Genomic DNA, 13,075 nt, shown 5'->3' with positions numbered 1-13,075 from the left:
TCCCTCCAGCCTGACCATAGCCCTCCAGAGGCACAGACACCAAATGGTAGATGTTTTCTGTGGGACTTACTTTGTGATCTGTAAGTGAAAATGCTCACACATTCACCCATCGACATCCTAGTGTGCTTGGTTTCTGAACACTTCCTGCCCTACCAAACTCTGCAGATGTTTCCAACCTATTATGTAAAATGGGACATTGTTTACATATTTTATAGCTATGGTCTCCTGTTTGCTTTAAATAATTTCTGGGTTATTTATCATACCTAGTAGAGTACACATGGCATGAAAATGGCTGCTATAGCATGTTGTCTAGGGATTAAGGACAAAGGAAAAAAATCAAACAATACATGTTCAACAGGCACTTTCCCCCATTAAGTGTTACAGATAAAACCCAAAGCGTTGTGTACGTACTTCACCATAACCTACACCTCAGCTATCAGGCTCACCTAAATGTCTTTGATCTGTAATGGATTGAATCTGTGGATCTGGAATTGGCAAAGACAGAACATTAGCTGTATTGCTGTCAATTTTTGACACTATCTATTGTGTTCCCATAATAATAAAGGTGTTTGTTATTTGCACTCCCTTCTTGCTAATTTTTACAACAAAATTGAATCTCAGTTCTTGAATCATATTCTATGTTTCCAGTGCTGAGATGGGGAAGAAGACACAGGCTTCCCTCCCTAAGCAAGAAGCTATCTGCGATTGACTTTGGTTTCTAAGGAAAACCAGTTTTCTCCAATGGAGTCTCAATGGGTGTACAAACCACGCATAAGGGCAAGTCCCATCCCGTCAACAGATGACCAACACAAAACAAACTCAGAGATGTTTTTATAGAACCTTTGTCTCTTGTTGCTTTGTTTGATCTCCTCCTCCTCCTCCTCTTCCTTCTCCTCGTCGTCCTCCTCCTCCTCCTCTTCCTTCTCCTCCTCCTCCTCCTCCTCTTCTTCCCCTCCTGTGTCTTACTGGCCTTTGCTTGTATATTATTATATATCATATTCCAATTCTGTGATTTTATAAATTGTGTGTGTATGTGTGTGTGTGTGTGTGTGTGTGTGTGTGTGTGTGTGAGTGTGTATGCTTGTGAGCATGTGTGAGTTTGATGGTTTTTTTGGAGGTTTTTAATTGCCTGCTTATTTTCTAAAGAGAGAGTGTATAAATGTAACTTTTATTCGCCAGAAGTAATTGTCATCTTGGAGACTTACTGCTGAATAACGTCCCTTTTTCTGAACTCTAACTGGCTGGTTCAACTCAGCTGTTCTGGCTCAAAACTCCTCTCCAAGCTGACTGTTTCAATCTGGCTTCTGACTGAATTGCTCTGCTTGGCGTCATACTAACTTTAGCAATACATTCTAATCTCCTGTCTCATTCTCTGGTTCATTTTGTCTTCACCTGAGTCTAGCTTGTTCTTTCTGCAGTATGTCTCTGTAAAACTGTCCTGGTAAAACTCTCTCTCTCTCTCTCTCTCTCTCTCTCTTTCTCTCTCTCTCTCTCTCACACACACACACACACACACTCACAATACCTCTATCTATATCTCTATATCTCTTTATCTCTCTCATCTCTCTATCTCTATCTCTGCTCTTAAGTAGCCTCTTTTTCCTATGCTGATCCCATGTGAGTTGGGATTATCCTACCTCTGACTCATTCTGTCAATTCTCTCTCTGCAGTCAGTTTGGCTGCCTCTCAATTAGAAGTCATTGTTTGGGTTTGGAAGCATGCACTAAAGGTGTGTCTGTATTCTAGCCAGAGGGATTCAAGGTGTGTACTAAAGCCTTGTCTGTATTTCAGTCAGCTCACACAGACCCAGAAGGCCTTTGGATATGATCCCTTGACAGAGTAGCCATACTGCTGGATTAAATTTCTCTATAAGAGAGAGGATTAATCTCAGCACTCAAAAGGCGGAAGCAGAGGCAGGCAAATTTCTGAGTTTGAGGCTGGCTGGGTCTCTGGAGTGCGTTCCAGGACAGCTAGGGACACACAAAGGACGGAGTTGGGTTGGTAGGATCTGGGAGGAGTTGGGGGAAGGAAAACCATGACCAGAATATAGTGTATGCAAAAAAAAGTATTTTCAATAAAAAGAAATTTTATTTTCTGCTAACTGGGGTTGTGACCATCCATGTACCACCATACCTGGCTATTTTTAATGATTTGATATTGGAACTTCTCTATCTTCTCAAACTGCACAAGAACCCTGTGAAGTATGTCTCTATATTATCTCTCTCAAGATAAAAACTATTAGATAATTCACGGATCCTAGCATTTCTGTGGTGATTACATCTCCATACCCAAATAGGACTGATCTCTGGCTGCTGGTCAGGTCGCTCCTGGACCTGGGTGCACAACTGGGCTGGCTTTCCCCTGCTGCCATTCTAGGAATTCCCTCTCTTGTCTCATTTGTGGGGTTTCCCTTCTTCCTCTTTTTGTTGATTTTTACTTCCTTATTCTGCAAAGCACAGCCTCTATTGCAGAGGTTCTCAACCTGTGGGTCCCAAACGACCCTTTCATAGGGGTTGTCCAAGACCAGCAAAAAGCACAGATATTTATGTTATGACTGGTAATAGTAGCAAAATCACAGATCTGAAGTCGCAATGAAAGTACTGTTCTGGTTGGAAGTCACCACAACATGAGGCACTATCAAGGGGCACTAAGAAAGCTGAGAACCATTGGTGTAGCAGCTTCTTGAGATGGCATTTGTCTAAGACTTTGCATCCGAAGTGCCAGTTTCTTGCCTCGTACTTGACTGATTCCTTGACGCCATAATAACTTTTAGGTTGGAAATTATTTCTCCAATAAAAAAAAAAGTGAAAATGTCAGTTTCTTTGTTCTTTTTTTTTCTTCTTCTTCTTTTTCTCTTAGAAGTGTGAGGTCAATTTTATTCTTGTTCTTTTGCACATGGTCTTATTTCCTTCCCTCTTTCTGAACCCTTTAGGAATCTTTCTTCTGTCTGACTTTCTGGAGTTGCACAATAATAGGATTTGATGTGAAACGTCTGTGATTCATTTTGTCTAAGATGCAATTTTGTTTTGCATTTCAGCACTGAGGGCTTCAGAGGTAGAAGAATGAAAGAGACTTCTGACTAATTTGTATATTGCTCATCTAGAGTCTCATCTTGCAATTTCCCTTTGTCATTATACTTCATATTTGTTATCTTCTGGGACACTCAGCAAGAACCACCCTGAAAGGGACTTCTCTTTGTGAGATGGAATTGTGGGCCTTGATGCCTACTTTCCAATATTTCTTTTTTTTTTTAAATTAAAAAATTTACTCTCATACAATACATTTTGGCCATTTCTCTCTTTCCCTATCCCTCCAAGATCCTACCCACACAACTTTACTTTCTCAAAAATATTGAAAGTTAAGAAAAAAACCACAGAAACAAAAAACAAAAATCAAAATAAACCAGCAAAAGACCAATACTACAATGGGGTAGGTGGAGGCCAAACCAAGAAGAAACAAAAGGTACACACACACACACAAAAAAAACAATTGAGTTCATTTGTGTTGGTCAACTACTCCTGGACATAAGGCCTCCTCTGGTTTGTGGTTGATATACCCAATGACACTCTATGAGAGAGAGCTGACTTTCCTTTTGCTGGTGAGCATGACTTGTAAATAGCTTTCTGGTTAGGGATGGGACCCCGTGGCCACTTTCCCATCTCAGTGTTGGGACCCTGTGTAGGCTTATGCACATTGCCACTGTCTCTGTGCGCTCATATGTGCATTAGTACTATTGTGTCTGAGGGACACTGTTCTCTTGGGATCATCACCACCTCTGGCTCTTACACTCTTTCTGCCTCTTCTTCCACATTGATCCTTGAGCCTTGAGGGAAGAGACTTGATGAGCATGTCCTATTTGGGTCTGAATATTCCAAACTCTTTCATTCCCTGTACATTGTCTATTTGTGGATCTCTGTGTAATTGCTATCTTCTGAAAGGAGAGGCTTCTCTGATGATGTGGGAGCAGGGCCTTGATATATATGTATAGCTATGGTCCTTTAACAGAATAATAATATTAGGTTTCCCATAGGCCCACTGACTATCTAGTTTCTGGTTCTTGGCCACATTAGCAGTATAACATTTCTTCTTGTTATTAAAATAAACAAACCGGCAGCCATCAAACAGTCCTCTTATGTCTAATTTGGCCCAGGAATGCGAATCTTTGAATACTTTGTACTTACTTGGCAAACAGCATCTCTGTTTTTTTTCTAAAATGGGGCTAACTAGGCTTAAATATAAACCATGCTCTGAATTATAATATCCGTTTCCTATGATTATAACTATTTAATTGCTACTAGTTATGTGCAGTCAATTTCCAGATGTGAAAAGAATTTAGTTCTATTACTTTTAAGCTGCATTTATGCAAACAAAGATTATTTCTAATAAACGGTAAAGTGGACTAGCTTTCATGAGTAAAATAAATTGAAATTTTCATGAATATTGGGCTCTGTAATTGCAGGTACCTGGAAAGATCTCCACTTTTTAAATTACAGCCTTATTAAATTACACTTAAACTTTTCATGGAAACAAATTAATTATGGACATCTGATAAATAATGCAGGTAAGCTTTGGTTTAAGCTCTTTTTGATTGATTTGTTGCTTAATCAGAATTAAGAAGAATTTGCTGCTAGTATTCTCCATGGGAGGGTATGCACATGTAAATATTTTCTTGCAGAACAGAATGAAATCTGTAATACTGCAGTAAGACTGCTTCTCCTCAATTTTAAAGACCCCTTGGTGATTCCATTGCTGGATGCTACGGAGATCTGCGAGCTCTGCACTGTCTAGCCACTGGTTTTTGTTGTTCGTTTGTTTTTGGTTTTTGTTTTTTCGTGACAGGGTTTCTTTGTCTGTTGCCTGGCTCTCCCAGAACTCACTCTGTAGAGCAGGCTGGCCTTGAACTCACAGAGATCCTTCCGAATCTGCCTCTCGAGTGCTGAGATTAAACATATGGGCCACCCTACCCAGTTAAGCCACTGACTTTTGATAGGTGTTGTGTGCTACAGTGATGACATACCCTATCATAACTGCTGCATATAAGAGGACTCTAAGGCTACATGATGGAAGGATGGAGAAACTTCTCTTCTTGGTCCTTTTAGAAACATATATTAGTGGCTTATCCAGGAATGTTCCTGGCTGTGTCTTTGGGTAGGGATCTGCTTGTTTATGCAGATGGTAGGAAAGACCTACTGGAAATTGTACACTCTTAACATAATCCTACGGTTCTGTCCACAGATACCTGATCCATTCTGGGCAGATGATACTTAGCGGGAAGAAGTCATCCCTCCCCAGTGAAAGAGTACACTTAGGGGAGTGAGGTAACGGAGTAACGTGTCCAAAACTAAGCCAGGCACCGTGTTGTCCCATACAAGATTCAGGGTTTCTTTCCAAGGATACAAATAGGAATTTTGAGGCTTTCTAACTGCCTGAAAGATTTCTCTATCTGGCATTATAGTTCTTCTGGTTTTCTTCTACAAGGATCACAAGTTCTTCTATCCCCTCCTGGAGGATTTCACGAGCCACTTGCTCCTCACTGATCACAAGGGAATCTCCAAAGAAATCTGTTGCATTTATGTTTGAAGAAAGGCCTATTGCTATGATGCGTTAAAAATCTCATTATGGCAATGCATATATTAAAGATCATTCATTTATTTTTTAAAATCTGAGAGGATGGTTTTTACCATACAATTATTTTGTTGTCTTGATATACCCAAACAAGGTAGGCCCTGACAATGTATGTAACAGGTGGTCACCAGGATGGGGACTATGTGAGCAAATATTTATACCCTCATATCCTACCTCCTCATTATTTCTTTTACTTGCCTTTCCCCCATCATGAAGACATGCCTAGGCTAATGTTGTCCACTGGTAGTTTCTGTTGTCTTAGGAGAAAATCATTAGCATTCATTCTGTCTCCCTGTCTGCTTTGAGGAACTTTCCTGCCCCTACTATCTCTTCTGCGATGGGTTCATCTCTAGACTAGATTAACTTATCATGTTCCTTTTTTTTTTGAGTTCACAGAATTGGAAGGATATATCACTTCTAATCTTCACCAAATCATTCTATGGTTCTAATTCCATATAAAATTGAAATTAATTCAGTTGTGGTTCCAAAGTATAGCTGAACTATGGATGAGTTAGTTATTGCCGAACTCCATGGGTTGCTATTTATTTAAGCAGAATAGGTGCAACTCATCCTAAATTTAGATAACATGGCAGTTCTAGACTTGACCTGGAACCTTGATTCTATAAACTGTAGCCAAATGAAATCACATACTCCTAATTGCTTTCTCACAGAGACCCAAAAGACATCATGAACTTTAAAATCATGAATAAGAACATAGTTATTATGTAAAGTCGTGACACTTATTCCTGAGAATGTAAGTATTTGTATGTATATTCTTGCACTCACTGTTTAGTAGAACTAACTATTGCAATCCTGCTTTTGGAAATGGCAATCTGATTTTTCTTATTTATTGCTGTGTAATAAAAGACTTGATTTTATAAAGTGTGTGTGTGTGTGTGTGTGTGTGTGTGTGTGTGTGTGTGCGCGTGCATTGTTAAGTACTGAACTCAAGTTTTCATGTATGCTGGACACGCAGTATATCAACTTAGCTATTTCCCCAACTACAAATTTTAAAAGAAAGTTAAATATGTTAACAAAGCCCCAATTGGACATTTCTGCCATCAAATAAAAACAGCAGTGCCAGGAATTAGTTACAGCTAATAGAGTTGTTGGCCAGTGGGCCACCATGGAAACTCCTAAACATCTCAAGCTATTCCTAAGAGTATTGGTTGTCTTCCACAAATTGATGGTAAGGCTTTATTGCTGAATATAATCTCATCAAACATAAAGGAGTTGAGCTGGTGCCTAAATAGAGGCTTTCTCTACTTACTAGTATTCTTGGTGCTGGAAGATGCTCTGCACACTACCAGAAGAAAATGGTAGTCATCAACCCAGCTACAAACCCTGTGACCTACAATGATGACCTGCTTGTGAGATGTACTGGTGTAATCATGGCACAGACATTGTAGGCATCACCAACCACTCTCTGATTATATTTAAGTCCCATTCCATGAGATAGAACAATGCCTGACACTGTAAGAGTATCCAAGACCTAAGACTGGATAGACCATGGGCATAAGGGAAAACTAAATATTGCTGTTTACAAATATGAACATAGAAATGAAATGACCCCTAATGCCATACTGGTATACCCATACATCAATGCCTCTATCAGCCCTCATCAGAGAAGATTCTTCTTCCAGTGGATGGTAGCTAACACAAAGACCCACAATTGGATAATGTGCAGAAGATTAGAGATATAGGCGCACTCAGTTCTAAACAGGATGACTTCATCAAAGTCCATGAGATCTCTCTCCTTAGGTCTCAAAGAACCTAAGCAGAAAAGTAGTCAGAAAGATTGTGAGAGCCATGATAGAGGACTCCAAGGAAATGGTATCCTCCAGACATAATATTATTAACACATGTGAACTCACAGAGACTGTGGCAGCAGGTTCAAACCAGACAGGGTCCAAGCACTGAGAGTGGAAAGTGGTCATTCAGTCCACCTCTAACCAAGAAGCTATGTGTAATTATCATCCACTTGCAATGGAAAATTAAATCTTCGCCAGTGGAATCTTACTGAGTATATTAACCACACTTCAGGGTAGGATCCACGCCCAAGCAGGAGATGGTCAACATAAATAAGGTCTGGGACATTTTTATAGACTTTTCACCCCATTTACTTTATTTGGGCATTGTTTTTGTCTTACTGGTCTTTTGCTTGTATATTTTGGTTTCTGATATTTTTGTTCTTAAGAAGTGTTTTTTCCTCTGTGTGCTTTATTTGGTTTTTTAGAGAGAGAGAGAGAGAGAGAGAGAGAGAGAGAGAGAGAAGGAATGGAATTGGGTAGGTAGGGAGGTGGAGAAAATCTTGGAAGTGTTGGGAGAAGGGAAAATGTGATTAAAATACATTGTATGAAAATAAAATTATTCAATAAAAATTTTAACATGTGATATGCATATATTTTATAATAAATTGGAGAGAGATTATAGGTAATATCAGTATTTTAAATCTCTATATAGAACATGGCTAATGACGATGTGGTAACAAACACTAAGAGAGAAAGTCATTAGAAAATTTGCAGTTGAATATATATATATTCAATTTTTCTAATATTTTATTATGAATGTTTCATAAATAGTTGAATAGTATGGACTGCACATTAGAAAAGCTCAAGTATGAAAAATAACTGGGGGCTGGTGAGATGGCTCAGTGGGTAAGAGCACCCGACTGCTCTTCCGAAGGTCCGAAGTTCAAATCCCAGCAACCACATGGTGGCTCACAACCACCCGTAATGAGATCTGATGCCCTCTTCTGGTCTGTCTGAAGACAGCTACAGTGTACTTACATATAATAAATAAATAAATCTTTAAAAGAAAAAAGAAAAAAGAAAAATAACTGAAGCAGTTAAGTTTAAAATCATCTGTATATTTTATTGTGTTATTAAAGCTTAGAGTGAAAAATATTTCGTATGTGGCAATCCCAGTCACATGAGTGGCTAATCCTGGGTAGAAGGTATGGATTTCTATAAGAAGGAGGAGTAATTAAGCGTTATATATAATCTAAACTCAAGAAAGTAGATTCAGGGTAACTTCTCCCAGAGTTATAGATTATTAATATAGTTCCTGTAAGTAGAGCTTTGTATGTATCATCAGAGCTGGGAAAACGTCCAGAGCCTCCATCTGTCTCTGATAGTAAATAATCCCAATTAATTAGAAAGGCATTCATCTTCTTAATAAGTATGCATCTTTTAAACCCCAGAGGATTTAGAATTAAGTATAGATAAATGTTCAAGAATGAAAAGCAACCTACTGATATTTGTGTCAAATAGGGAATGATACAATCTTCTTCGGTGAACACCCCTACAAGCGTTCCATCAGTTTCAGTTATATGATCTATTGTCTCTGTCTCCCTTTGAGACTGTCTTAGTTAGTGTTTGCATTGCTGTGAAGAGACACTATGTCCAAGGCAACTCTTACAAAGAGCATTTCATTGGCACTGGCTTACAGGGTCAGAGGTTCGGTCCATTTCTATCATGGCAGCACTCAGTCAGGCATGGTGCTGGAGAAAGAGCTGAGAGTTCTACATCTTGTTCTGAAGGCAACCAGGAGACGACTGATATCCTCAGGAAGCTAGAAGGAGGCTCTCTTCCATACTGGGTGGAGCCTGAACATAGGAGGAGACTTCCAAAGCCCGCCCCACAGTGATACATTTCCTCCAACAAGGCCACACCTAACAGTGTTACTCCCTACGGGCCATGTATATTTGAACAACCACAGAGACTAAGTTCTTAAAAAAAAAAAACAATAATATTCTTAACTCAGCATTCTTACTACAGTCCCTGGTCCTGAGTCAGTGATCTGTAAATAATAATGAAGGGATGGATGAGGTCTTTAAGGTTGTAGTGATTTGGTTCTCACCAGTCTTTCCTTCTGAGGAGATCAGAGAAAGTCTGTCTCTTCCCAGTACCCCTGAGCAGCTCTCTGAACCTTTATCCTGTAGGCATCTCAGCGTGTCCTAGGTTTCCTCTGATTTTTTTTTTAAATGTCTGGTTTAGGTCATGCTTACAGATGTAATAAGTCAAATTGCTGGTATACTCCAAAGACACAGCCCTCAACGTTTTCTGCAAAAGGACGCATTGTATAAAATGTGCCTGGCAGCAACAGGACTCAATTTGGAGATAGTTTTCCTCACAGACTCTGGATAACTACTTGTTATCAGCAGCCACATATAACAAGCTGTCTCTTCATGCCAGGCTTTCTGATATTTTAAAGTCACATCAGCTTCTATCCAATCATACCCTTTGTTCACTTATGCCTGTGTGGTTCATCCTCAATGTCAACTTGACTAAATATAGAATCCCCAAGAAGATCAAGACACGCCCTTGTTCGTACACATGAGGTGCTGGAGATGATTATTAAGGGGCAAAAGCCCAAATGTGGGTGGCTATGCCCTGGTCACGGGATCAGGATACAAACAGGGAGGAAAAAAGGAGAAAGCCAGCATAGCTGGCCTTCTGCTCTGTTTTCTGGTCCTCTTTGATGGGAACAGTGTGTGCCATGCACTGCTGTTGTAATCTGAGCTGCCCAGTCACTGCCTTGATGAACTTGCCTTGACAAGGCAGATGTGAGGCAAAATAAGTACTTTCTTTCTTCCTTCCTTTCTTTCTTTCTTCCTTCCTTCCTTCCTTCCTTCCTTCCTTCCTTCCTTCCTTCCTTCCTTTCTTTCTCTCTCTCTCTCTCTCTCTCTCTCTCTCTCTCTCTCTCTCTCTCTCCCTTCCTTCCTTCCTTTCTCTCTCTCTCTCTCTCTCTCTCTCTTCCTTCCTTCCTTCCTTCCTTTCTTTTTTTTGTTTTTTTTTTTGTTTTTTTTTTTTTTTTGTTTTTTTTGTTTTTAGAGACAGGGTTTCTCTGTATAGCCCTGGCTGTCCTGGAACTCACTTTGTAGACCAGGCTGGCTGGCTACGAACTCAGAAATCTTCCTACCTCTGTCTCCCAACGTGCTGGGATTAAAGGCTTGCGCCACCACGCACAGCTAAGTAATTTCTTGTTTAAATTGCATTCTTTAAAAAAAGATTTGTTTATTTTATATATGTGAGTATACTGTCGCCGTCTTCAGATACTCCAGAAGAGGGCATTGGATCTCATTACAGATGGTTGTGAGCCACCATGTGGTTGCTGGCAATTGAATTCAGGACCTCTGGAAGAGCAGCTAGTGCTTTTAACCGCTGAGCCATTTCTCTAGACCTTAAATTGCTTTTGTGAGTGCTTTGGTCACTACTGGAAAAGGCAGTTTGTAATGACCTATAGTCTCCATACCTTGCTACAACCTGTCTTTCTTCCTCCAGGTTATATATGTTTAATCTACAACAATATTGTTGTGGATACAAGACATGTGGTATCCTGAATACCACATTGAGTGCCTGGCCCATAGGGAGTGGCACTAGTAGAAGGTGTGGTCTTATTGGAGTAGGTGTGGCCTTGTAGGAATAAGTATGTCACTGTCAGCGCAGGCTTTGGGGTACCCTAAACTAAAGTCCCATCCAGTGTAGAACACAGTCTCCATCTGCTGCCTTCAGGTCAAGACATAGAACTCTCAGCTCCATCTCCAGCACCATGTCTGCCTGCATGCTGCCATGCTTCCCACCATGATGACAATGAACTGAACCTCTAAGCCAGCTCCAATTAAATGTTGTTCTTTATAAGAGTTGTGTTGGTCATGGCGTCTTCTCACAGTGATGAAATCCAAAGTAAGACAAGAGATGAGCATGGAATGTGGTGGTAGCCTGACTAAATTGTAAATCCTCAGGGCAGGGTATTTCCACTGCAGCTGAGATGGTATCATTGGGGCTGGAACCACAGTCATGTTCTTAGCTCACACTGTACTTGCAACCACCTCAGGTTCTTAGCTCACACTGTACTTGCAACCACCTCAGGTTTTTAGGTTTTGTTTCATGCTGTCCTTGTGTAGAACTTTTCATTTTATTTTTGCTTCTGTGTGTGTGTGTGAGTCTGTGTGTGTTTGTGAGTGTGTGTGTGTTTCCATGTGTAAGTGTGAATGATGTTATTGTGGTCAGAGACTGTTTTCAGGAATCTGTTCTCCCCTTCGGCCTTTTGGAAAGAGGGCCTCTTTTCTGGTTTCTGTCACTCTCTGTTCTCCAAGATGGCTGGCCTGTAAGCTACTGTTTGATGCTCGTGTCTCTGCTTTCTGTCTTGACATAGAGCTACTGGGATTCCAGATGCATGTTACTAAGTCCACCTTTTTTACATGGGCTCCTGGGATCAAACTTCAGTCCTCAGCCTTGTGTGTCAAGCTCTTTTATCTGGTGAGCCACCTAGCTAGCACTCTAGTTTAGATTTTTAAAAAAGTATTAGTGGTAGTTCTTGCTCCCCTCCCTCTCCTCCTCCCTCCTCCTTCCCCTCTTCCTCCTCCTCCTTTTTTATTGTCCTGCTTTTCTTTAAGATGGATTTTCACTATGTTAGACACCCTAGCCTCAATTCATGTTTTTCCATGTCAGCCCCATGAGTATCTGAGAGTACATATGTGTTCCACATTGCCTTACAGTGTCAGATTTGTAAGACATGATTCTCCAAGTCTGTATTGTAAGCCTAAGGATTTAGCTTGTGCTTGTATTAAAATGATGGATTTGGACCATTTTTCCAAACTATTGGAACATTTTGGAATCATGATTCAGCACTCAGTCTTTTAAATCCTGAGCTGTTGATAAACTTAAGCCACATCTATATCCAAACATATATAAAACTATCAATCAAGACAGGCTGAGTGGGAAGCCCATGGAAAGTTACTAGGGCTCAATATTTTAAGTCTGTGAATTGTTCTGAGTCTGACTGAGGGAAAAGAGCAGATTGTAATCTTCGTCTGTGTTACCCTGTGGAAGAGAGCCTGTGCTTTCTCAGTCACCCCACAGGAAATAATATTCTCTTTCATGAAACAACTATCTTGACTTTCTAAGTTTTTCTGAAGCAGCCTTAGACCATTCTTAAAATGCTCTATTCATTTTTTTAGTTAGTTTTTGAGACAGGGTCTTACTACATAGCCTTGGCTAGACCAGGGTCTCACTACAAAGCCTTGGCTCACCCAGGGTCTCACTACATAGCCTTGGCTCACCCAGGGTCTCACTACATAGCCTTGGCTAGACCAGGGTCTCACTACAAAGCCTTGGCTCACCCAGGGTCTCACTACATAGCCTTGGCTAGACCAGGGTCTCACTACAAAGCCTTGACTCACCCAGGGTCTCACTACATAGCCTTGGCTCACCCAGGGTCTCACTACATAGCCTTGGCTCACCCAGGGTCTCACTACATAGCCTTGGCTGACCTAGAGCTTGCTATGCAGACCATGCTGGCCTCAAACTCATAGTGATCTGTCTCAGCCTCCTAGATTTTTCTCACTTTTTGCAACACAGAACATAATGCTAATGTTACACAATAATTTTATCAATCATCTGAAGCAGGCTAACTCCTGAAACATACATATGTAAGTGTGGAAGCC

General features: G+C 40.5%; 1 long non-coding RNA gene across 8 annotated transcripts in view; it reads left to right on the top strand.

Moving 5' to 3' along the window:
- Nucleotides 1–7,823, top strand: part of Gm20655 — a 52,323-nt gene extending 44,500 nt beyond the window's left edge. For 6 of the 8 annotated variants that reach the window (XR_380133.3, XR_871471.3, XR_380134.4 and 3 more), the window contains one exon: nucleotides 10–581. This is a non-coding gene — a long non-coding RNA (predicted gene 20655). Of the gene's footprint in view, nucleotides 1–9; nucleotides 582–4,459; nucleotides 4,562–4,675; nucleotides 4,871–5,235 lie in introns of those variants that run through there. The other 2 variants (XR_871470.3, XR_001779721.2) reach the window with 2 other exon arrangements.
- The last annotated feature ends 5,252 nt before the right edge of the window (nucleotides 7,824–13,075 follow it).

Source organism: Mus musculus, chromosome 10 (genome assembly GCF_000001635.26).
Source record: "Mus musculus strain C57BL/6J chromosome 10, GRCm38.p6 C57BL/6J".
NCBI classification, from domain to species: domain Eukaryota; kingdom Metazoa; phylum Chordata; class Mammalia; order Rodentia; family Muridae; genus Mus; species Mus musculus.
This window is presented reverse-complemented; position numbering and strand designations above follow the sequence as displayed.